The sequence below is a fragment of the Rhinopithecus roxellana genome, chromosome 3 (assembly GCF_007565055.1).
Source record: "Rhinopithecus roxellana isolate Shanxi Qingling chromosome 3, ASM756505v1, whole genome shotgun sequence".
NCBI classification, from domain to species: Eukaryota; Metazoa; Chordata; class Mammalia; order Primates; family Cercopithecidae; genus Rhinopithecus; species Rhinopithecus roxellana.
Window position 1 is genome coordinate 178,706,792 of NC_044551.1, and position 23,753 is coordinate 178,730,544.

A 23,753-nucleotide genomic window follows, 5' to 3' on the forward strand; every position below is an offset into this window, starting at 1 on the left:
AGAACTCTTGGTCATCATCAAAGACCCTTGAAGAGAGAAATTATTTCCAAAATGTTTGCTGTCTGATAGTTAAAAAATCGTGGCTCTGCCTTTCCCTTATTAAATAACACAGGAGGAAAATGAAAAGATGGAATGTTTATTGATAGTCTTCATGCCTGGTGCCATGGAGCTTGTTTTTGAGGCTCTGATGATAAGAAAAGAAAAAAATAATAATCCTGTGTGTCATATAGCTGCAAAGTACAGGCACCCTGGTGTGCACTGTGAAAACATCATAGAAAAATATGACATCAAATTGTCTGCCTACAATGATACAATTTCTTATTAAAATAAAAAGAGGAAAGTGTAGAGACTAACAATGCATTTCCTTTTTTCACTGAGACTTCACACAGGGAAAGTTACCTGGATGCTCAAGATGCTAAAACATGGCCTTGTGTCAAAAGTGAAATAATTAAATATTTGATATCAGCCCATTAACCAGATGTGCTTTCCCACCCCCAATGCCTAGTTTGTTCTTTGGCTTGCTTGTCCAAGATGGCTTTTGAAGAAAAATGCCAAGAAAATTACTTTTATGGAAAATATTTCTCCTTCCTCCCCTCCCTTCCTCTCTCACTCAGTTCCTCCCTCCCTTCCTTTCTTCCTTCCTTCCTGCTTTTCTTCTAAGACAGCATTCTCAAATGGTCAGCCATGCACTACTTCGTGTAAAGACAAATCTTTTCCATTCTTTGATTTCTTTAAAATAGTAAAAGATATGGCAATAACAAAGCATATAAAGGAATACAATAAACTTTTATGTTTTTATCACTCAGTTTAACAAGATGAAACTTTACAACTCCTATTGAAGTGCTTGTTTTTATCTCCTAACTAGCTTTCTTTTCCATACACTTAGAGGTAACCATTATCGTAGAATTGATGTATATCATTCCCAAACTTTGCTTAATACTTTCATTCTAGATGCATTTATCTGTGAACAATATACTATCTTGCTTTTCATGTTTCCAAACATTTTACAAGGGTTGTTACATTGTGCAACTTCCTGTTTAAAAATAATTTGATTTTTTTAAACCTAAAATTATGTTAACTGTTTTGTTTTGCTTTGTTTTTGAGACAGTGCCTCGCTTTGCCACATAGACAGGAGTGCAGCAGCTCCATCATAGCTCACTATAGCCTGGAATACCTGGCCTCAAGTGATATTCCTGCCTTAGCCTCCTATGTAGCTGGGACTACAGGCATGTGCCACCATGCCCTGCTAATTTTTACTTTATTTTTTATAAAGATAGGGTCTCATTAGTTTGTCCAGGCTGGTCTCAAACTCCTAGCCTCAAGTGATCCTCCTACCTTGGCCTCCCAAACTGCTGGGATTACAGACATTGAGACATTGGACCTGGCATCAAAATTGGGTTTTTGAGAGGTTAGTACATTATTAGTACATTATCAATCCATGTTAGTACATTTATTTTTACTCATAAACTGTCTACTTAAAGAAATATTACACAATTTATTCATAAAAACTCTTTGCAACTAAGTCTCAGTTTCCATTTCCTGTACAATTGTAAGCAATGCTGGTTGTCATTCCTGTTCATGTATCTAGATGAACCCTCATCTGCCTGGGACAAATACGTCCTCCATATATGTTATCACCTTTCCACATATTCTATGACAATCTATGAGGTTATTGATTTTTTTAAATTAAAATATATCACACTTTTATTAGGCATTACCCCTGTGATTTATGTTTTATATAATATACTTCCTATTATGTCTGAATTACGTAATTTTATCTCCATTGTACGGAAATGGAAACTGGGGTTCAGAGAATTGAACTAACTGGTAAGCATAGAGCAGGCTTGAGCTTCAAATAAAGAGCTGTCTGACCCCTGTACCCCAAATCACTTGGACAGAAAACTCACTCCATTGGCCTCCCATCTTTTTAATTTGAGCACCCTTCCAAAGAGAAATGTTTTGAGCATGAACCCAGTAAATTCTATTTAAATGCATTTTATAAACATATAGCATATACCAATTAATTTATGTGAATCAGTTTTTGAAACACATTAAAATGGAAATTTGAAAGGATAGTGTGATGGCTCCCATCTGTAATCCCAGCACTTTGGGAGGCCAAGTCGGGAGGATCACTTGAGGTCAGGAATTCGAGACCAGCCTGGCCAACATGACAAAACCCTGTCTCTATTACCAATAAATAAATAAATAAATTAGTCGGGCGTAGTGGCGTGCTCCTGTAGTCACAGCTACTCGGGAGGCTGAGGCAGAAGAATCGCTTGAACCAAGGAGGCAGAGGTTGCAATGGGCTGAGATCATGCCACTGCACTCCAGCCTGGGTGACAGAGTGAGACTCCATCTCAACAAAAAAAAAAAAGGATAAAATAAGCACAAAGTATCATGTTCTTTTATTGAACACATTAGTGGTCCTACATCATCTCTTTCTAAAATATATTAATAACATTATTATTTATTTTGAAGATAGTATCATTTGGCAGATAAGCATTTTATTGCTTTTTTCTTTGATTAGAAGTTTAAGAATGGGAAAATGGTATATTTGGATGTAAGAAAAACATAAGGCACATGTTGTGGACTTACTGGTCCAATAGATAGTCTGTCTGTTGTTTCTTCTTGTGTTTTAGTGTCTAGAAGCAGAAGAATATCATCATCATCATCATCATCATCGATACAATTTCAGTAAAGGCAAATTAATTGAATATTCACTTTTTGTTACAATGATTCACAGGTCTGGTTCCAAGTTCTCTTTGATTTTTATTTTCAAACAGGTATTCTTAATTATTGTCATTGATAAAAATAATAGAACATACTAAGCCATGATATTTATTTTTCAATCTCATCCATTAATTATGTAATTTTTTTCTTAAATGTGGCTCATAAATGTCAACTTCTTTAATGTCATTCAGCTGTTCTTATAAACTATTCATAAACTGTTATACTTTTGTATTTGTAAAAGATTAGTTCAAAACCTAGCTTTAAAATATTATTTGGAAGATTTTAAAAGGAATTTGGAAATACCATTAAAAAAATAGTAGGCTGGGTGTGGTGGCTTATGCTGGTAATACCAGCACTTTGGGAGGCCAAGGCAGGAGGATCACTTCAGCCCAGGAGTTTGAAACCACCCTGAGCAACACAGTGAGACTCTGGCTGTATTATAAATAATAATAATAATAATAATAATAAATAATAACAAATTTTAAGTGCTTAGACATGGGTTTTGTTTTCTTTTTAAATGTGACACATTTTCAACAACAAAACTGTCTATCCATGTATATTTTTCTAAATATTTCAAAATGCATTCCCAAAGTAAGAGGTTTTTTAAATTATGTATTTCTTTCACTTCCAATGTAAGAAGTACCACCTTTATGTCAAAAAGGCTAAGTATGCATTTTTAAAATTATATATCTTTTAGGTAGCACACTAACTAGGTAGCAGTAGCACACTATTGTACTAAAAGATATAACTTATCTTTTAATACAATAACTCTTTGAAGAATTTCCCAAGAGAAAGTCTGAGAATCTCTATGAGGAACAAAAAGTCTTTATAATTAATCCCCATTTCATTATACAGCTGGTCCAACTTACAATGGTTGACTTATAGTGTTTCTACTTTACAGTAGTGTGAAGGTGATAGGCAGTCAGTATGCCTCAAATCATGATGGCATTACATGCTCCATTATAAGTTGAGAAGCATCTGTATAGAGTATAAAGGCTCTTCTACATTTTCATAGTCATCCTTTTATAAAATTAGCTAGATTGTTGATAATAAATAATAACAAATATTAACGTGTGCATTACTAGTTTCAACTGGATGAGGTGTTGAATGAACTGCACACCTGGTGCCTTTGGTGAAACCCTAATTCCGAATCATTTTTATTCTATCAACATAGCTATGTCATCAATAATTTCACTCACTGGTGGAACCACACATATTTCCATAAAACATTGTTTATATTAAAGAAACTGTAGGATACTGAAAATATAACTTCTTGGGAACATCTTTTCTATAGTTGTTCAAAATAAAAAGTTTACTTTATAATACGTTATTGAATCAAAATTTAGCAAATACCATAAATTGAGATAAATTATAATTCCTGTACCTTTATTAAACTATACAGATGTGTTTTATATTTTATAATTCAAAATGATGGTTGTTTCTTCAAAGTTTATTAATACTTTTATGCATTGTTTTTGCATATTTTTTTGCAATATTTTGCAGTATTTATCGACAAACATAACAATTTTAGTTTGTGCTGTACATTATTTTTTGTATGTTACTTCAACTGTCTTTACCATAGTAAGAAGAACAAATATATGGCTCTTTATTTCTTGCTGTTAAGAAACCCCAAAACAGTCTTCTACACTTTAATCATTAAGTGCAACAAAATTCAGTAAGGTACTGGAATGAGCATTGTATGCTTCTTAATATCCCCAAAACAACTCTAGGGTTTGCCTTCAAGTTCCAGATGGTTAGTTTTTAAATGTCTCGTTAATTGTGATGGCTTCATTCTACTAATATTAGCTAATATCTATCTCAAGGCACAACACACAGTGCAAAGTTGATTCTTGACAACAGTAAATGTAAATCTTTAAATTAAATGTTCTTCTTGATAAATTAGCTTTGTGGGCACCAACTTTTCAATGAGTCAAATCTGATTAGATAACCATTGTTTACTTGTTTGTTTTTTACATAGTTTTGTGACTTTAAAGGATTTCATTCTATCACTAGAAGTTTCAGTTTCTTTAATTTCAATTATTCATTTGTGCTTCACTTATTAGTATATTATCATCTCCAATCTACAGCATCTTTGCAAGAATCTGTATATGATATTTGTCCATGTTAGTTTAATTGGAACTTGGTAACATATTCTACAAATCCATTTAATAAAGATGTATAAATTGCAGTATATCTCAATGTACGTATTGCAGACAATAGTGTGAGGGGGTTTCTGCCAGCACAGCCTCATATGGAATTCTTATTCTCCCCCGAGGATAGCTCAGAAGAATTTGTATGTAAAATGTTATTAAAACTAATTCCATACTTTTTATGTACATAAATAGTAAATGTAAATATAGCTTACAATATTTTCTTCCTATATCTTGTTCTACATGGAGTCCCCTTTATATGTTGATTATATTAAATCCCATCTGTAGTTTAAGGGGCTCAAACCAAGGTTGAAGGTGATTTACACATTCAACAAGTGTCTGTTTCATATTCAGCAAATACTGGTCACAACGTTAATCATCAAGAAGATTCTGAAGAGTAAAACAGAAATGGATCCCATTTTTGTGGAATTTACCTTCTAATCGGTGAAAATACAGATAAGTTAAATACCAAATACACATATGTTTACAAATTGTAATGAGTACCTGCTATAGTTTGAATGCGTCCCTTCCAAAATTCATGTGTTAAAACTTAATGGCCAATATGACAGACTTAACGGGTATAGTTTTCTTTTTTTTGCTTTATTTTGTTTTTTGAGATGGATTCTTGTGCTATCACCCAGGCTGGAGTGCAGTAGTACGATCTTAGCTCTCTGCAACCTCTGCCTCCTGGGTTCAAGCTATTCTCCTGCCTCAACCTTCTGAGTTCAAGCTATTCTCCTGCCTCAGCCTTCTGAGTAGCTGGGATTACAGGCGTGCACCACCACACCCTGCTAATTTTTTGTATTTTTAGTGGAGACAGGGTTTGGCCATGTTGGCCATGCTGATCTTGAACTCCTGACCTCAGGTGATCTGCCCACCTCGGCCTCCCAAAGTGCTGGGATTACAGGGGTGAGCCACTGCGTCTGACCTACAGGAAGGACCTTTAAGTGGCAATTAGATAAGGAGGCTCCTTCCTTGTGAATGACAGCAAGGGCCTTTATAAAAGGACTTGACAGAAGGAGTACATTCCTTTTTGCCCTTCCAGTTTCTGCCACATGATGACACAATGTTCCTTCTCTCCAAAGATTGCAACATTCAAGGCACCATTGTGGAAGCTGACAGTAGCACTCACCAGATGATCTTGGATTTCCCAGCCTCAAGAACTGTGAGAGATAAATTTCTGTTCTTTATGAATTACCGAGTCTGTGATATTTTGTTACAGTAGCATGCAACGGACAAACACAGTATCCTAGTGGAAATAAACAGAGGTGGGAGAACAGATATAATATGCATGTGTGGTCAAAGAAACCTTCTTTAAGGAGACATAAACGGTAAGAGGAAGATGGCAGCCAAGTGCAGTGGGATTATGCCTGCAATCTCAGCACTTTGGGAGGCTGAGGCAAAAAGATTACTTGAGGCCAAGAGTTCCAGATCAGCCTGGGCAACATAGCGAGACTCCATCTCTACAAGATTAAAAAAATAAAAAAATAAAAAAATAAAATATTAGCCAAGTGTGATGGCATGTACCTGTAGTCCCAGCTACTTGGGAGGCTGAGGCAGGATGATCATTTGAGCCCAAAAGTTTGAGGTTGCAGTGAGCTATGATGGCACCACTGCACTCTAGACTAGGCGACAAAGTGAGACCCTGTCTATAAAATAAAATAAAATAAAATAAAATAAAATAAAATAAAATAATAAGAGGTAAGAGGAAGATGGCATGGTGAAGAGTTGGAAGAACAGGACTCCAAGAACAGCAGATATGGCTAGATCATAGTGGGAAAGAAAAAGAGCCAATACCAGTTTCTCTGAGGATACAACTTTAAGTTCAGTGAGGCATTAGGGTAATGGAACTTACGGGAGCCAATGGTAGGATCCAGTGAAGGTGGGAAGTGGTGCTACTGCAAGGTAGGCAGCAGAGACCCTCCTGGAGCTCCATGAGAACCAGAAAACAGGATAACCCTGAATGCCCTGTTCTTGCTGCAAAGACTATTTCAGGAGCCCTAGAAGACATGCCCAGGAACATCTAAAACCCTAAAAGATTATGAGCAACAGCTGTTTCCTATTTAATTACATCTGTATGGTAAAAACTCTGGCCTTAATAGTAAATAAACCTAAATAGTAAATAAACCTAGGTTTAAATCCTAGCTCTGCCACTTACCACCCGAATTGTCCTGAAAAATGTACTTCACCTCCCCAAATGTCAGTTGACATATCTGTAAAATATTAATAGAAACAGTAACTGATCACTGTGTAGTAGGTGTGTGAATGTGTATACAGGACCTAACATAATGCTTGCACGTATAAGGACTTGATGAATTTTAGCTATTAGTATTATTATTTTATAGGTAACATTAAACACTTTTGTTATTTGGAAACCTGAGTTATAGCAAACTCCTAAGTGAAGAAACCTATTCCTTCAGTATTAGCAATCTGATTCTGCAAGGGAGAAGACATTGTTTTACAGACTGAGTCATCCCTTTTGGAAATAGAATATTGTCATCATAGAACAAAAAGTACAGAGTCACTGGGAAATAAAGAACACCCACAGTTACCATTTACAGTTTGTTAAGGAATTGCTGTCCTCATTCACTAATACATTAATAAATGGTTAATTGAGTTCCTCTTTCATATAGAGATGCTACATAATATTGACCTTTTCATGCTCTATGAATGATAGTGCTAAAATCAATGTGTTTCAAGGATAATGTCAAGGCATAAGAAGGACATTGTATGATTATAAAGGAGGATTTACACATGTGGTTTAATTTTAGAAGATGGAATGGCCCTTGACTCAGAAATTTTCTCTCTTGCCACCCACCATGCCTGAAATTCTACCATCCTTTCAGCTTTCCTATTCTTTAACAGTTCCCTATACACAAGAGAGGCAATGTCATTTTCACACAAAACTTTAGTAAGAAATCACTTCTCATGTTGTTGGGTGAGAAAACGGACAAAATGATCTTTAAAAAACTAGGAAGTATAGCAGAGAAGTACCAGAAAAGGCAAACAATAGTACCAGGGAACATATTTGCAATTGGACCTACCTTCACATTTAGGAAAAATTAGAAGGCTGCCAGTAATATATCATAGCTTGGATACCCCAAATCCCTTGCTTTAGTTTCTTCTTAAAAGAAATCTTATTTAAAGTGGACCATGGTCCTTAGAGGCCCAAAGCACCCTTCTTTCCCTGGGATACAACTTAAAATTATATTAGATATGCATGTTTGTAGAATGTAGATAATGTGAAAGTTTTGCAGAGTGATTTCTTTCATACTTCATATTTCAAAGAAAAAGATGATATAAAGAAGAATTAATTGGAATAATAAACTGAAAAATATAACAAATGGAAGTAAAATCTCACAAGATTAACCTAAATAGCAGAATGGAGATGACCAAGGACATAGTAAGTGAATCTGAAGATAAAACAATAGAAATAGATTGATATTCTGAGCCTCTCTCTTAATGAAATGGATATTCTTTTTTTTCCTCTTTCTTAATGAACTGGATATTCTTTTTTTCCTCTCTCTTAATGAACTGGATATTCTTTTTTTCCTTCCTTTAAAAAACAGAGTAAATAGTGTATTAAAGATGTGTTAAAAGTAACATTTGTCAGTTCATCACACAAAAAATGATGAACCATAATCATCTAGTAGAATTCTCTGCTAAAAGTACTTACAGCAGCAGCTATGAAGTTTCACTTAAGTCAGTTTGTGAACTTAAAGAACAGACAAGCTGCTGTGAACTTGATGCAAGTACTCCATAAGCAACACTCCAAGTACCTATTTCTAAAATTCACTAATGCGTAGTTGCAACCTCTTTTTTTCTGGTTGCAATAGTAAAACTGAATTAGTGGCACTAACATTGTAATTTCAAGAACTGTATTAAGTATTTTAAAAGCCTTATGTGAGGCTTGTCCTATTATTACTAATACTTTAAAGTTTAGTAAGCCGATTCCAGTGCCACATGAGGTAGAGTAAGCATATTCTATCCTCTCTCTGTACTGAATACAGCTATCAAACCTGGAAAGAATTATTGCAGGAACTATTTGAAGGCTCTGAAAAATAAATAGAAGATTGGGGGAAAAGACAGGAATTCACAGTAGTACTGAACTGGCAGTGATTGTGCTGGTTTTTTCTTCTGGTTCCTCTCAACCTGATCTCAATGTGATCTGATTTCCAAAAGGGGCATTGAGGTACAGATGAAAAGAGCACTGTCTCTTTACAGCTGGAGGTGGGGGAAGGGAACTCCTAACACTCAGAGAGAGAATATATTTCCCCGATTTTTCTTCCTTCATTATTTTCTTCATTTTTCACACGCCACCCCCCAAGCAATCCTGTAGTAGCAGGAATACAGGTGGTGGAAAGGGGAGTGCATAGGAGCCAAAAACCTGGTTGGAAATATTTTCCTCTTCCTTTTGTGGACCTATGATTTCAAGAGGTTGGGTTGAACATCAGTTTGTCATGTTTCTTTCCTCTCTTTCTGTCCTCTCACCCCTTAGCCCTGGATACAGACATAATTATAGAAGTACACAACAATGAAATTATCAAAGCCCCAGAATCAGATGGGGAACTAAAATTGGTTACTTCAGGGAAATAGAAAATATTGGGGAGATTGTGGAGAAGAAGTTTGAGAAAGTAATATCAATATCTTTATGAACTGCTGGACTCACCTCCTAGCTGTGCATCCATGGAACTGATTCTAGTAAGTGCATTCAATAATTTGATAACTAACAGATAGACCACTGTTCGGACCCTAAGATGGCCATTATGTGGCAAATAGGTGGAGCAGATCAGAAGAGCAATACAAAGGGTTTGAACCCTGAAGTGACATTGGGGCCATAGCCCACAGAACCCACATTGTAACTTGCAGCTTGAACCTAATGTGCTTAAGCAAAAATACAAATATTCCCTGTAATATTTAAGAAGACTCAGAGTCTTCAAACATAATATTCAAATGTCCATAATGTAATCCAAAATACCTGACATACAAAGAGCCAGAAAAATTTTAACTTACATGGGAAAAGATAGTTATCAGATAGCAATGCCCAGATGACAAAAATGTTGGAAGTATTTGATAAAGAATTTAAAGTATAAATATATTTCAGAAAGCAAGTGAAAACACATGGGAAACAACTGAGAAGATAGAAAGTCTCCTTAAAGAAAAAGATGATACAAAGAAAAATTAATTGGAATAATCAACTGAAAAATATAACCAATGGAAGTAAAATCTCACAAGATGAGCTAAAAGCAGAATGGAGATGGCCAAGGAAATAGTAAGTGAATCTGAAGATAAAAAAAACAGCAAGTATCCACATTGAAAAACAAAGAGCTAAAACAAGTTTGGAAAAACCCACAGAATATGTGTCAATATAAGTTAATTTTTATGTTTGTCTCGCTGATGAGAAAGTGCAGTACTAAGACAATTTGAAAAAAATAATGGCCCAAAATTTCCCAAGTTTCATGAAAGACTTGAATCTACAGGTTCAAAATGGTCAGTGAATCCCAAATAGGGTTAACTCAAAGAAACGCATGCCAGAAATATAAGTGACCGAAAACTAAAGGCAAAGAAAAAAATCTTGAAAAACAATGTGTCATTTATAGGAAAACAATGATTTAAACGATTGCAGATTTATTTTCAAAAACAATGGAAGCCAGAAGGAAGCTTAAAACCTATTTAAAGTGATGAAAGAAAAGTACTGTCAACTCAGAATTTTATATCAATGAAAGCATCCTTCAGGAATGAAAGACAAAAAACAAAAATCAGATGAAGGAAAACTAAGATAATTCAATGCCAAAAAATTTTCTTTGTAATTAAGCAAACATATTTAGAAAGGCAAAGCAACTTGGTTTTGATCACTTGGTGATTCTCTAACCTTTGTCAGTTATTTTTTACTAGGCCCATAACAAAAGTCTATAAAACTTCTCTGGAGCTCAGAAAACCCCAGTCTGATATGGTAAGAATAGAAGAGAGCATTTCTTCCCAGGTGGGAGGTTTAGTTGATATTATGTCTACACTAGTTTCTTCTTGTATGGGGCATGTAAAGCGAATGCTAATTCTTTTATAGTATTCAGTTTTGGGTCTGTTATTAAAATAAAACAGCTTAGAGGCGATTGCTTAAGGATCTGAATACATTTTAGGAAATATAAGGAAGGCAGGACTTTAGGGGAATGATTTTCTTGTTATCAGTCAAAAGCAGTGTTATCCACAATGGTCAAAACAGTCAGACACCCCCACTCCAAATCCCAACAGAATCCGCAAATCTCCATCTCTCTGAGATGAGAAAATCTACTATCTTTTGAACTGGGCCAAAAGATCCTTTCAGAGATATTGCCAGTTTTAAGGTCTACACATTTGCTTGAGTGTCTTCAGTCATGATTTGGATGGAGATAAAAATTATGAGGAAAGAGAGATTTGGATTTATCTTCATAATATTTTGAAGTTTTTAGATTTCTTCTGAAAGTTTAACTTACACATGTTGGTCCTCTGCTAGACTAACATTTCTAGGGAGTTAAAGTTCCCAGCCAAAAGCTAAACGTCAGAAGTGAGTCTTCTTGATAAATCCTCCTATCTTTTTGGGTGACTTTATTCTTTTTTAAAGCACACCAAGTCTGAAAATATGTTATTTTTCTTGATTCACTTATAGTCTGCTTAAGAATTTCGTCTCCATCTGCTTTTATTCCTTGTTATAGTTTAAAAGGAAGAGCTGCATAAACTCAGTAGATCAATAGCTAGCAGGATACACCAATGCATTCATTATGATGTTGGAATCTTGTTTCCTGTTAGTCAGTATGGCTCTCCTGTGCTTTCAGTTTGGCTGTGAGGACATTTTATAGCTGATCTTTCTCTGAAGTGTTTTACTTGTTGAAGATTTTACATTGATGAAGGTATGAGGAAATGACTTGACTGTTTACCACAAAAGCTCTAGAGCTATAACTTCTGTTCTCACCCAGATTGCAGGCTCAACAATAGGTAAATGTCTCCTTGCATATTAAGTGCTTAATCAAAATCCTCTGTTTCAGCACAGACTTCCCAGCTAGATGGAGCAATGAGAAATGAACACCAGAATAGATGTTGAGATTTCATTGCTTTCTAACAAAACTGAAGAGTTGGCTGTTTTACTTTAGAAAGGTTTATAATGATCAAGACCTTTCAGAGTGATTTAAAATCTGTTTATTATAATCCCGCTGATGGGAGCTGCTTTTTGCTTTTCTCTACAAGCAGCATGACAAAATGGGCTGCACTCTCAATGACTTGTCAGGGAGGGGGACCCAAAAATAAAAGTTGAGCACAGCCCATGCCATTCTGAGCAGGAAGCCAGGAGGTGGACTGCTGGTGCAAATCTGCTCTGCAGCTCCCAATGGCGACAATGTCTTTTTAACCCTATTCTCAGATCAAGTGGGAAATTACAAACACATTAATGCCCTCCAGTCAAATACTTGCCAAGATAACAGATGGCCGATACCACTAAGCAACCTTGACCTTGTGGTCACCTGCCCTGTCAATCAGACACAGGATCTCTTCTCTAGGGGAAACACTGTCTTCTGTGCAACACAGCATGTTCAACCATCATTGCAAATTTAAGAAAACACATAGTCCATGCAGCAAAGACGGGCAACAACATTTTCCCTCATGTGAACTAAAATGCTGGCATGCTACATAAGTTCCCTGAAGCCTTCAACTGCTTCCACATAAACACTGGACAGAAAATGGAATGCTGCTGAGCCAGAATCAACAGTTATCTTTGACATCTGACATCAAAAAACTCTGTTTGGGGGCTGACAGAACACTTGAGTGTCATACACCACACAAGTAAGTGCCCATCTAAATCACTGGAAATAGCCATTGTCTGTGGATTCAATGTATGTTATTAACCAATGTCCTCAGATGCATCCATTAGGTGTGAAAATGTTACAGATATTTCAGAGAGCATTTACCATTTGGTGGCAAAGAAGAGTGCTCTTATCAATGGGAAAACTCCACCAGCACAAATGCTGACATTAAGAGGATATCTAAACAGATGCATGGCTGTTGACAGGCAGAGCTCTGCCATAAAGCTCTATCAAGAGTCATTAGGAACCTAGTGTGGCTGCTTCTGCCCCAAGGAGACCTTCTTTCTGAGATGAACTGTGCACTTGTGGGGGTGGAGCTGAGGGTTTGGTAGGCTAAGAGATGGTATCACACAGATTCGCTGACTTGGAAGCAATTGGCCATGGTTCTGGTGCCTACTCTGGGCTCTACCCCTAACTGACTACTCTGTGAGGGAAGTAATTTAGCATAATGAACAAGAACTTGAGCTCTTGATCTAAGATGAGCCTGGGCTTGACCTGTGACACTGACACCCTCTACCTCATTGTTTCTTCAGTTTCCTGAACAGTCAAATGAGAATAATGATCCTTTTTTTCAATATACCGTGGTCACTAAATGCAATGAATGACCCTTAGCATGATGCCTGGTATGGACCAAGGCTCATTAAATGTTAGTTATCAGCGGGCATGGTGGCTCACGCCTGTAATCCCAGCACTTTGGGAGGCTTAGGCGGGCAGATCACCTGAGGTCAGGAGTTTGAGACCAGTCTGGCCAACATGGTGAAACCTCATCTCTACTAAAAATACTAAAAACTAGCCAAGCGCAGTGGAGGGCACCTGTAATCCCAGCTACTCAGGAAGCTGAGACAGGAGAATTGCTTGAACCTGGGAGCCGGAGGTTGCAGTGAGCTGCGATCACGCCATTGCACTCCAGGCTGAGCAGCAAGAGAGAAACTCTGTCTCAAAGAAAAAAGAAAAAGTTAGTTACCATTAATAAATGTTCATCATTACTATTAATAGTTTAGTAAGCTTGGAAAATGACTTACGCACTCTGCGCCTATTTTGCTGTTTGAGAAAGAGAAATTGGAATAGTTTATGATGATAAAACGCTTCCAGCTCCAGCATTCCACAGTTTTATAACTCCGATTTATTGCTGGTAAATATAGATGCCTCCTACAGACATGCAATAGGATACCAGTGTATTTTGGAATATGGAATGATTAAGCTGACATTTTATTTTCTAAAGAGTCCAAGGCATTACCTTGTTAAGTCTTTACGGCAACGTTGTGAGCCATTAGCAGATGAGGAAACTGAGGCCCAAGCAAGTTAAGGGGCTGCCTATGGTTACACAGTCACTAGGACTCAAAACCAAGGGATAGCAGCAATAGGATTGAGAAAAGAGATTGGGAGCACAAGTGCTGAAAAGGAAGCTTGTCAAAGAACCCAGCAGAACCACCAACCAAGGTGGCACTGCTGCTTGGGCACAGAAGATGCCAAAGATCGTTTTGAGATGCCTGATATCTAGGCTCCGCAGCCAAGGGGAAAAAGGGGAGAAGCGATGTTGGGTTAATTTATTTAACATAAATAATGTATTCCTTAATTATCTGCCACATGATTAAATAATTCTGATGTAAATAATTGAAATCAATGGAAGGGGAGGACATGAAATATGAGGAGTGCTGTTTTTTAAAATGTACTTGCAGAGCAGAGGTCAGTTTGGATTTCAGATAAAGACTTCACTGGATCATTTATTCATTGACACTAACTACTAAGTGCTGCCATGTGCCAGGTATTGTGTTAGGCTCTGGGAATAGAATGATCAATAATCTAGTAGAATGTAGAATGATCAATAATCTAGTAGAATGTCCAATGTAGAATAATTTACAGTCTAATGAGGAAGTCAGCTATATAACAAAAAAATTCCATTATAGCCATCATCTATTCTACAGGAGAACAGAGGATTGAGTAACTAACCTCTAGGAAGGTTAGCTAAGGATGGATTCTAGTTGGGGCTTAAAATAAAACTAATAGGAGAAGAGCTAGGTGCCTGGGAGATTGTGTGGGAACAGTACCTTTGAATTATGTCAGTTACTAATTCAAATAAAGACTGATACCCTGTTACTAAAGAAAAATTTAATTTGATTTTCTTTTTGTTGTTGTGAAACAAATGTATTGTTCTCACTTTTATTTTTATTTATTTATTTATTTTTATTTATTTTTTGAGGTGAAGTCTCACTTTGTCACCAGGCTGGAGTGCAGTAGCGTGATCTCAGCTCACTGCAACCTCCGCCTCCCTGATTCAAGCGATTATCCTGCCTCAGCCTCCCACTTAACTGGGACTACAGGCATGCGGCACCACTCCCAGCTAATTTTTGTATTTTTAGTAAAGATGGGATTTCATCATGTTGGCCAGGATGGTCTCAATTTCCTGACCTTGTGATCTGCCCACCTCGTCCTCCCAATGTCCTGGGATTACAGGCATGAGCCACCTCGCCTGGCCTGTAAATCACTTTTAGCTCCACCCTTTAGAGGATAAGTCAAAGATGTAGCCTGCCAAGCAACAGTAAAGTTCAAGTTTGGAAAGTGGAGAAGTTGTGTTGGAAGTTTTAGGGTCTGAAGTCGAGCTTCCTGTGTTTGAATCCTACCTCTACCTCTCAGTAACTGGAAAGTTTACTTTAGGCAAGTTAAGTCTGCTTCTCTAAGTTCAAGTTTCTTTATCTATAAAAGGAAGATAACAGTAATAATAATAATAATAATGTCTACTTTGCAAAGTTGTTGTGAGAATTAAATGAGTTAACGCATATCCTGGAGTTAGCACAGAGTCTGAGAAATAACAACTGATCTATAATATCTGACTATTGTTATTATCAGCATTACTATTATCTATTATTTCTAGAGAAGCATATGAAGTTCAGAACATCTGGAGAGCTGAGAAAAGTTGAGGATCTTTCTGAGGCTGAAACTATATTTGGACTTTGAGAGAAATTTCTGTATACCATACCAAACACATAATACCATACACATAAGGTATAATGCATTTTATGAAACTCATAGAATTTGAATTTTTTAACATTATAAAATATATGGACATTGAGATTGTTTAGAGCAAGGACTTTACTAGTCTTATCTACCTACCAGGTTTGTTATTTAGAATAAGTTATTTACTGGATACATTAATGTTTTACCTCTGAAAAAATGGGCTCATCTGATCTCTCTAATTTGTGAAAGAAATTCCCAAAGATGGATTATGAAAAAAATGAAAATAAAAGCTGTGAGTCTCAGGGTATGGCGTTGTATATCCAACTCACAGAAACCTTGCCTTAATGTCCTTCACATAAAACTGATTACCTTTATCCACTAAGCTCTTTCTTTTTTTTTTTTTTTTTTAATTTTGGCAAAATACACATAACATTTGCCATCTTAATCATTTTTAAGTGTACAGTTCAGTCGTACGACAACCACCACCATCTATCTCCAGAGCTCTTTTCGTCTTGTAAAACTGAAACTCTTCATCCATGAAATAATAACTTCTGATCTACCCCTCTCCCCAGAGTACTATCGCACTGTATGCATAAGACACGTTTTCCTTATCCATTTATTCATCAGTGGGCGCGGCTTGCTTCTCTGTTTTAGCTGTTTTGAATAATGCTGCTATGTCTGCTAAACTCTTTTTAAACTGCTTTAATAAAAGATACTAGTTGGCCAGGCGCAGTAGCTCATGTCTGTAATCCCAGCACTTTCAGAGGCCGAAGTGGGCAGAGCACCTGAGGTTGGGAGTTCGAGACCAGCCTGACCAACATGGACAAACCCTGTCTCTACTAAAAATACAAAATTAGCTGGGCATGGTGGCCCATGCCTGTAATCCCAGCTACTCGGGAGACTGAGGCAGGAGAATCGCTTGAACCAAGGTGGCTGAGGTTGCTGTGAGCCGAGAGCATGCCATTGCACTCCAGCCTGGACAACAGGAGTGAAACTCCATCTCAAAAAATAAAAAAAAACCATTCCTAGTTCTGTAAAATACTTGGGTAACTAGTAAGGTTTTTCTTCTTAGCCAGGCTTCTTCATGTTGTGGAGTCTTTGTCCACTGTTGTCTTTGGTACACAAAGTCCTTCCCATGGGTATTTAGTATCCAGAGCATTGATGTGCTTTCTCCCTTTCAGTTTGAAGCTTTACTGGATTCATCAAATTAGACTACTGAGTCATAAAACTCAGCATGCTTTTTCTTCCTTCCATGTATCCTGAATCTCAGATTTAATAAGATTTAATCATACTGAAGTTGGCTTCAGGATGAAGATCCTAGTAAAAAGTGCCGGATCCAGTCCCTAGAAAATGGGGATGTCTGAATCATAGTCCTTTGCCAATGATACTCAATTATAAAATGGAAAATTGTAAAATACACGTGCTAGCAATCTGTAGTGTCTCTTTCTCCACTGGCATGAATATGAGTTAGGATTTGACTATAAGTAACAGAAACTAACTCTGGCTAACTTAAGCTAATTAAAAATAAATAAATAAATCTTAATACAAGAAAAACCTGAGCAGTCAGACCTCTGAAAAGGTGCTAAGTGGGCTGCTCTGAATATCAAAATTGCAGGAAGCAGAGTACAGTCTCTTCATGGTGCTACAGTTGAGATGGATCCCCGCCAACCATTTCCTGTCCTTGTATCATTCATGAAAGATTCAGATGCCCAGGAGACAGTCTGGCTGGCCTGTTTGGGATCATGTGCTTACCCTTTGGTCAGAGGAGAGCGGGATACCTTGAATGAATATCACGAAAAGATCATACACATTGGGCAAAGTGTCATTTGTCAAAGGGAAATTAAAATGCTGTTACCAAAAGGAGGAATGGCTGCTGGGCAGGCAAAAACAACAGATGTCCACTGCAGCAGGTCTACTTGGTGTATCTTTGACGAGCCAAAAGACCAGAAATCACACAAAGACACACATACAAGAACACACAATTGTGCATTAATTGCTACAATAAGTCCACCTCAGAGTTGACTTTGCTCTCCTTGGTTGTCTTCTTGCTTTTTAAAAATGCCTTTCTACAATTTCATTCCTTTTGCCCAGTTTTCCACACAACATTTTTGCTACAGCTAGGGTATTTTTAATAAATATAGTCAGTTGAGCATGCAATCCTCCCCCATTCCTCTTATTGAATAAATATCAAACAGTGTCAGAGATAGAAGTATTATGTACATTTATGATAAAAATTGCTTCAAATTACTTGCATTATTTTTAGTTGGATGAAAAAATGAAGTATTTTTGTTAAGCAGTGATCTACTTTTATTGTCATATTCCACCCTCAAGACATATCATGTATCTTTTCTCTAATGAAGTGTTTTCTAGAAAGTAGAATATAGTCCTCTGTTTCTAATCTTTAGATGCCACAGATTGCTATGGTAACCTTGGTTTTCTTGATTTATAAGTCTCTTCCGTTGTGAAATAAGTAATTTCAGTTTAATTTACTAATGGATTTGTACTCAATCTACAATAACAAATACGTCCAACCACACCCCTTTTTATTAAAAACTTGTAATTGGCATTTTGCAAATGAAAAGGTTGTTTCTCAAAGACCCTGAAATATATAGTGGGAGAGACAAGAAAATGTGAATAAAGCAACATATCAAAGTCAAAATACAGTAGCACCTTCAACAGCAATTTCTTTTTTTAAAAAAGCACTTAGCAGATCAAAAGATAAGCTTGGAATAATAATCAGGATACAAAAATATAACCAAATGAAACTCCCAAATTCGTGAAGCATTGTACTCAAGAATGCATCTATTTATTTATTCTTTGTTGTGAAAAATCCTGGAATGTACATTCAAATAGACAGATCCAAATGGTATTTTGACACATAACATCAGGCCTAAATGTGCCCTAGTTTACTTCAGTTCCTGCTTCATTTATACTGGATTCAATGTTGAATCCAAACAACTACAGAAAATTTTAACTTGAAACAAAGTGAAACGTCCTAACAAATCTAGTTGTCTGTTACTTGACTTCATGTTTATACCCTTTGCAAAATCAATAGTGGGGCGGGGGGGGGGGGGGGGGGTAGTGGAAAGAGAATTGGACCAACAATCAGATTTTAATCTGTTTTGGCAGCTGCACCATGTATGTGCTGTGGGTCCTTAGGCAAGTCATGTAACCACCTTAAATCATCTTTTTTTTGTTTTTTGTTTTTCTTGAGATGGAGTCTCGTTCTGTCACCAGGCTGGAGTGCAGTGGTGCGATCTCGGCTCAGTGCAACCTCCACCTTCCGGGTTCAAGCGATTCTCCTGTTTCAGCCTCCCAAGTAGCTTGGACTACTTGGCACATGCCACGACACCCAGCTAATTTTTACATTTTTAGTAAAGATAGGGTTTCACCATGTTGGCCAGAATGGTCTCGATCTGACCGTGATCTGCCCTCCTCGGCCTCCCAAAGTGCTGGGATTACAGACGTGAGGCACAGTGCCCCACCTGAGTCGTCTCTTAAGAGACTCTGCTCAGCTTACATCAGATGATGGTGTTAGGATTAAATGAGGTAAGAGTGCAAAAGGCTTTGAAATGGATAAAGTCAGACTCAAGTGGAGAGTATTACAATCAACATGGCCAAATCATAGCATCATCTTCCTAAGCAGCAGGGTAGGGATTCTGGGTCTTCACAGAGCCTTCTACCTCTCATGACTACTCCATATGGTCCTACGGAGGGCAAGAAAGGCCAGAGGGTAGAAGTTCTCCAATTTGTTCACAACACAAATACTTTGCAAAGCACATGTTGCTAAAACAAAGCATGTGCTACCTTGGCAGATGCTGAGCATCCATTCACAGTCACAAGATTCAATTTTTTCTTTTGGAAACAGAGTCTTGCTCTGTTACCCAGGCTGGAGTGCATGGCGCAATCTCGGCTTACTGCTACCTCTGCCTCCTGGGCTCAAACAATTCTCCTGCCTCAGCTTCCCAAGTTGCTGAGATTACAGGCATGAACCACAATGCGCAGCTATTTTTTCGTATTTTTAGTAGAGAGGAGGTTTCACCATGTTGGCCAGGCTGGTCTCCAACTCCTGACCTCAAATTATCTGCCTACCTCGGCCTCCTAAAGTGCTGGGATTATAGGCATCAGCCACTGTGCCCAGCCACAAGATTCATTTTCTAAGGTTTATTTCATTAACACCTACTTCCTTTCATCTCCCTCAGATTGAACAAAAGTAGATTGCTTCTCTATTTTCTTTTTCTTTGTGTTCTTTCTTTCTTCCTTTTTTTTTGAGACAAAGTATTGCTCTGTTGCCCAGGCTGGAGTGCAGGTGATGCAATCATGGCTCTTTGCCACTTTGAACTGCTGGACTCAAACGATCCTCCCACCTCAGCCTCCCAAGTAGCTAAGACTACAAGGCACACATCACCCTGCTCACGCCACCCTGCTCAGCTAATTAATTTTTTTTTTTTTTTTTTTTTTTTTTTTGTAGAGATGGGGTGTCACTGCTCAGGCTGGTCTCGAACTCTTGGGCTCAAGCAGTCTGCCTGCCTAAGCCTTTCAAAGTGCTGGGATTACTAATGTTAGCCACCACACCTGGTTGTATTTCCATTTTCAAAACAAGAAGTAAGCCTCTATATTGTGTAGTTACCTAGGTCTCAGATGGCAAAATTTTTCTTTTTCCTCCCAAACTGTAGGCATCCTTAAATTTCAACATGTCAGATAAACCCCTTTGGCTTATGTCTGTTAAAATTAAAGTGCCTCTTAACGCACATCTTAGTTTATAGCATAGTTTAAGCCTAACTTTAGCAAAGCTATAGTCCTCCCTAGGGCATTCCTATTAATAGATATGAGTAGATGGTGAGTTGCTCTGCATAGCTCTACTTTTTCTCAGAGGGAAGCAATAAAGATGAGGAGGAAGACCGGGTGTGGTGGCTCAGCCTGTAATCCCAGCACTTTGGAAGACCAAAGAGAAGGAATCGCTTAAGCTCAGGAGTTCGAGATCAGCCTGGGCCACATGGCAAAACTCCGTCTCTACAAAAAATACAAAAATTAGTCTGTTGTGGTGGCACACACCTATAGTTCCAGCTACTTGGGAGGCTAAGGTGGGAGGATCACTTGAGCCTGGGAGGCAGAGTTTGCAGTGAGCTGAGATTGCACTACTGCACTCCAGCCTGGGCAACAGAGCAAGACCCTGTTTCAAAAACAAAAAGAAAGAAAGTTGGAAGAACATGGAACATGGAACTGGGAACAGAGGTCTTAGTTGGAGTCCAGGTCCTACCCCTGGTCAGCTGTTGGAAACTAACTGAAAATTTCCAGACATTTACAACAAAAAAATATTCCTAATACTCTCTCAAGATCATAGGCCTGTGCTTTTTTTTATAAGAAGTTTTGCTCTTGTTGCCCAGGCTGGAGTGCAATGGTGTGATCTCAGCTCACTGCAACCCCCGCCTCCTGGGTTCAAGTGATTCTCCTGCCTCAGCCTCTCAAGTAGCTGGGATTATAGGCACATGCCACCATGCCCTGAGAATTTTGCATTTTTAGTAGAGATGGGGTTTCACCATGTTGGCCAGGCTGGTCTCAAACTACTGACCTCAGGTGATTCACCTGCCTCAGCCTCCCAAAGTGCTGGGATTACAGGTGTGAGCCACCGCACCCAGCCACATGTGCTGAATTTCCTTCTTCCTTTCTTTTTTTTTTTTTTTTTTGAGACAGAGTCTCGCTCTTTCACCCAGGCTGGAATGCAGTGGCACCATCTCGGCTCACTGCAAGCTCTGCCTCCTGGGTTCACGCCATTCTCCTGCCTCAGCCTCCCAAGTAGATGGGACTACAGGCGTCCGCCTCCATGCCAGGCTAATTTATTTGTATTTTTTTAATAGAGACGGAGTTGCACCGTGTTAGCCAGGATAGTCTCGATCGCCTGACCTCATGATCTGCCCACCTTGGCCTCCCAAAGTGCTGGGATTACAGGTGTGAGTCACCGTGCCCAGCCCATTTGCTGAATTTCTAACTGAGAGTGAAGAATAATTGATGATTTGGGCATGTTTTTATTCTTAATTTGTTTCTTCATCCTCTATAAGAAATATTTTATTTTTCTGTTTTATAATATTGCATGTTTATCATGAAAATTTTGGAAAGTATAAAGAGTGCAAAGAAAAAAGTAAAATTTTCACTTATTCCACCCTCTGCATTCTTTCTCTTGGTTATGTGCAGGCATACCTCAGAAATATTACAGGTTTGGTTCCAGGGCACTGCAATAATGCTAATATCTTCCTAAAGTGAGTCACACACATTTTTTTTGGCTTCTCAGTACTTACAAAAGTTATGTTTACATTATATTGTACTCTGTTAACTGTGCAATTGCATATTGTCTTAAAAACCCCAATGTACATACCTTCATTTAAAAACTCTATTGCTAAAAAAAAAATGCTAACCTGAGTATGCAGTGAGATGAAATCTTTTGCCGGTGGATAGTCTTGCCTTGATATTGATGGCTGCTGATTGATCAGGGTGGTGGTTGCTGAAGGTTGGTGTGGCTGTGGCAATTACTTAAGGTAAGGCAACAATGAAGTTTGCCATGTCGATTTACTCTTTCACTAAAGTTTTCTCTGTAGCATGCGATGCTGTTTGAAAACATGTGACCCATGGTAGAACTTCTTTCAAAGTTGGAGTCAATCATCTCAAACCCTGTCACTGCTTTATCAACTAAGTTTACATAGTATTCTAAATCCTTCCTTGTCATTTCAACAGTCTTCACAGCATTTTCACCAGGGATAGATTCCATCTCAAGAAACTACTTTCTTTTTTTTTTTCTGAGATTGAGTCTCTTTCTGTTGCCCAGGCTAGAGTACAGTGATGCGATCTCGGCTCACTGCAGCCTCCGATTCCTGGTCGTTCAAGCAATTCTCCAGCCTCTGCCTCCCAAGTAGCTGGGATTACAGGTGCCCGCCACTGCGCCTGGCTAATTTTCGTATTTTTAGTAGAGACGGGGTTTCACCATCTTAGCCAGGCTGGTCTCAAACTCTTGACCTCACGATCTACCCGCCTCGGCCTCCCAAAATGCTGGGATTATAGGCGTGAGCCACTGCACCTGGCCAAGAAACTACTTTCTTTGTTCATCTATAAGAAGCAACTCCTTATCTGTTCGAGTATTACCAAGAGATTGCTGCAATTCAGTACATCTTCAGGTGCCATTTCTAATTCTAGTTATCTTGCTAATTCTACCACATCTGCAGTTCCTTCCTTCACTGAAGCCTTAAATCCCTCAAAGGTATCCATAAGGGTTGGAATCAACTTCTTCCAGCCTCCTGTGAATGTTGATATTTTGCCCGCCTCCCATGAATTGCAGCTGTTCTTTTTCTTTTCTTTTTTTGAGACCGAGTTTTGCTCTTGTTGCCCAACCTGGAGTGCAGTGGTGCGATCTCGGCTCACCACAACCTCTGCCTCCTGGGTTAAAGCGATTCTCCTGCCTCAGCCTCCCAAGTAGCTGGGATTACAGGCATGCACCACCACACCCAGCTAATTTTGCATTTTTAGTAGAGACAGGGTTTCTCCATGTTGGTCAGGCTGGTCTTGAACTCCTGACCTCAGTTGGTTCTCCCACCTTAGCCTCCCAAAGTGCTGGGATTCCAGGCATGAGCCACCACAACTAGCCGAATTGCAGATATTCTTAATGGCATCTAGAATGGTGAATGCTTTTCAGAGGTTTTCAATTTTCTTTGCCCAGATACATCATAGAAATAACAATCTATGTGAGCTATAGCCTCACAAAATGATTTCTCAAATAATAGCAAGTGAAAATGTAGAATGAATGTTATGTTAGCAGGCATAAAAGAAACATTCATCTCCATGTACATCTCCTTCAGTGCTTTTGGGTACCCAGGTGCATTGTCAATGTGCAGTAACATTTTGAAAGGAATCTTTTTATTTTGAGCAGTATGTCTCAACAGTGGCCTTAAAATATTCAGCAAACCATGGTATAGACAGATATGCTGTCATCTAGGCTTTGTTGTTCTATTTGGAAAGCCCAGGCAGAGTAGGTTTAGCATAATTCTCAAGGGCCTTAGGATTTTTGGAATGATAAAGGAACGTTGTTTTCAACTTACAGTCA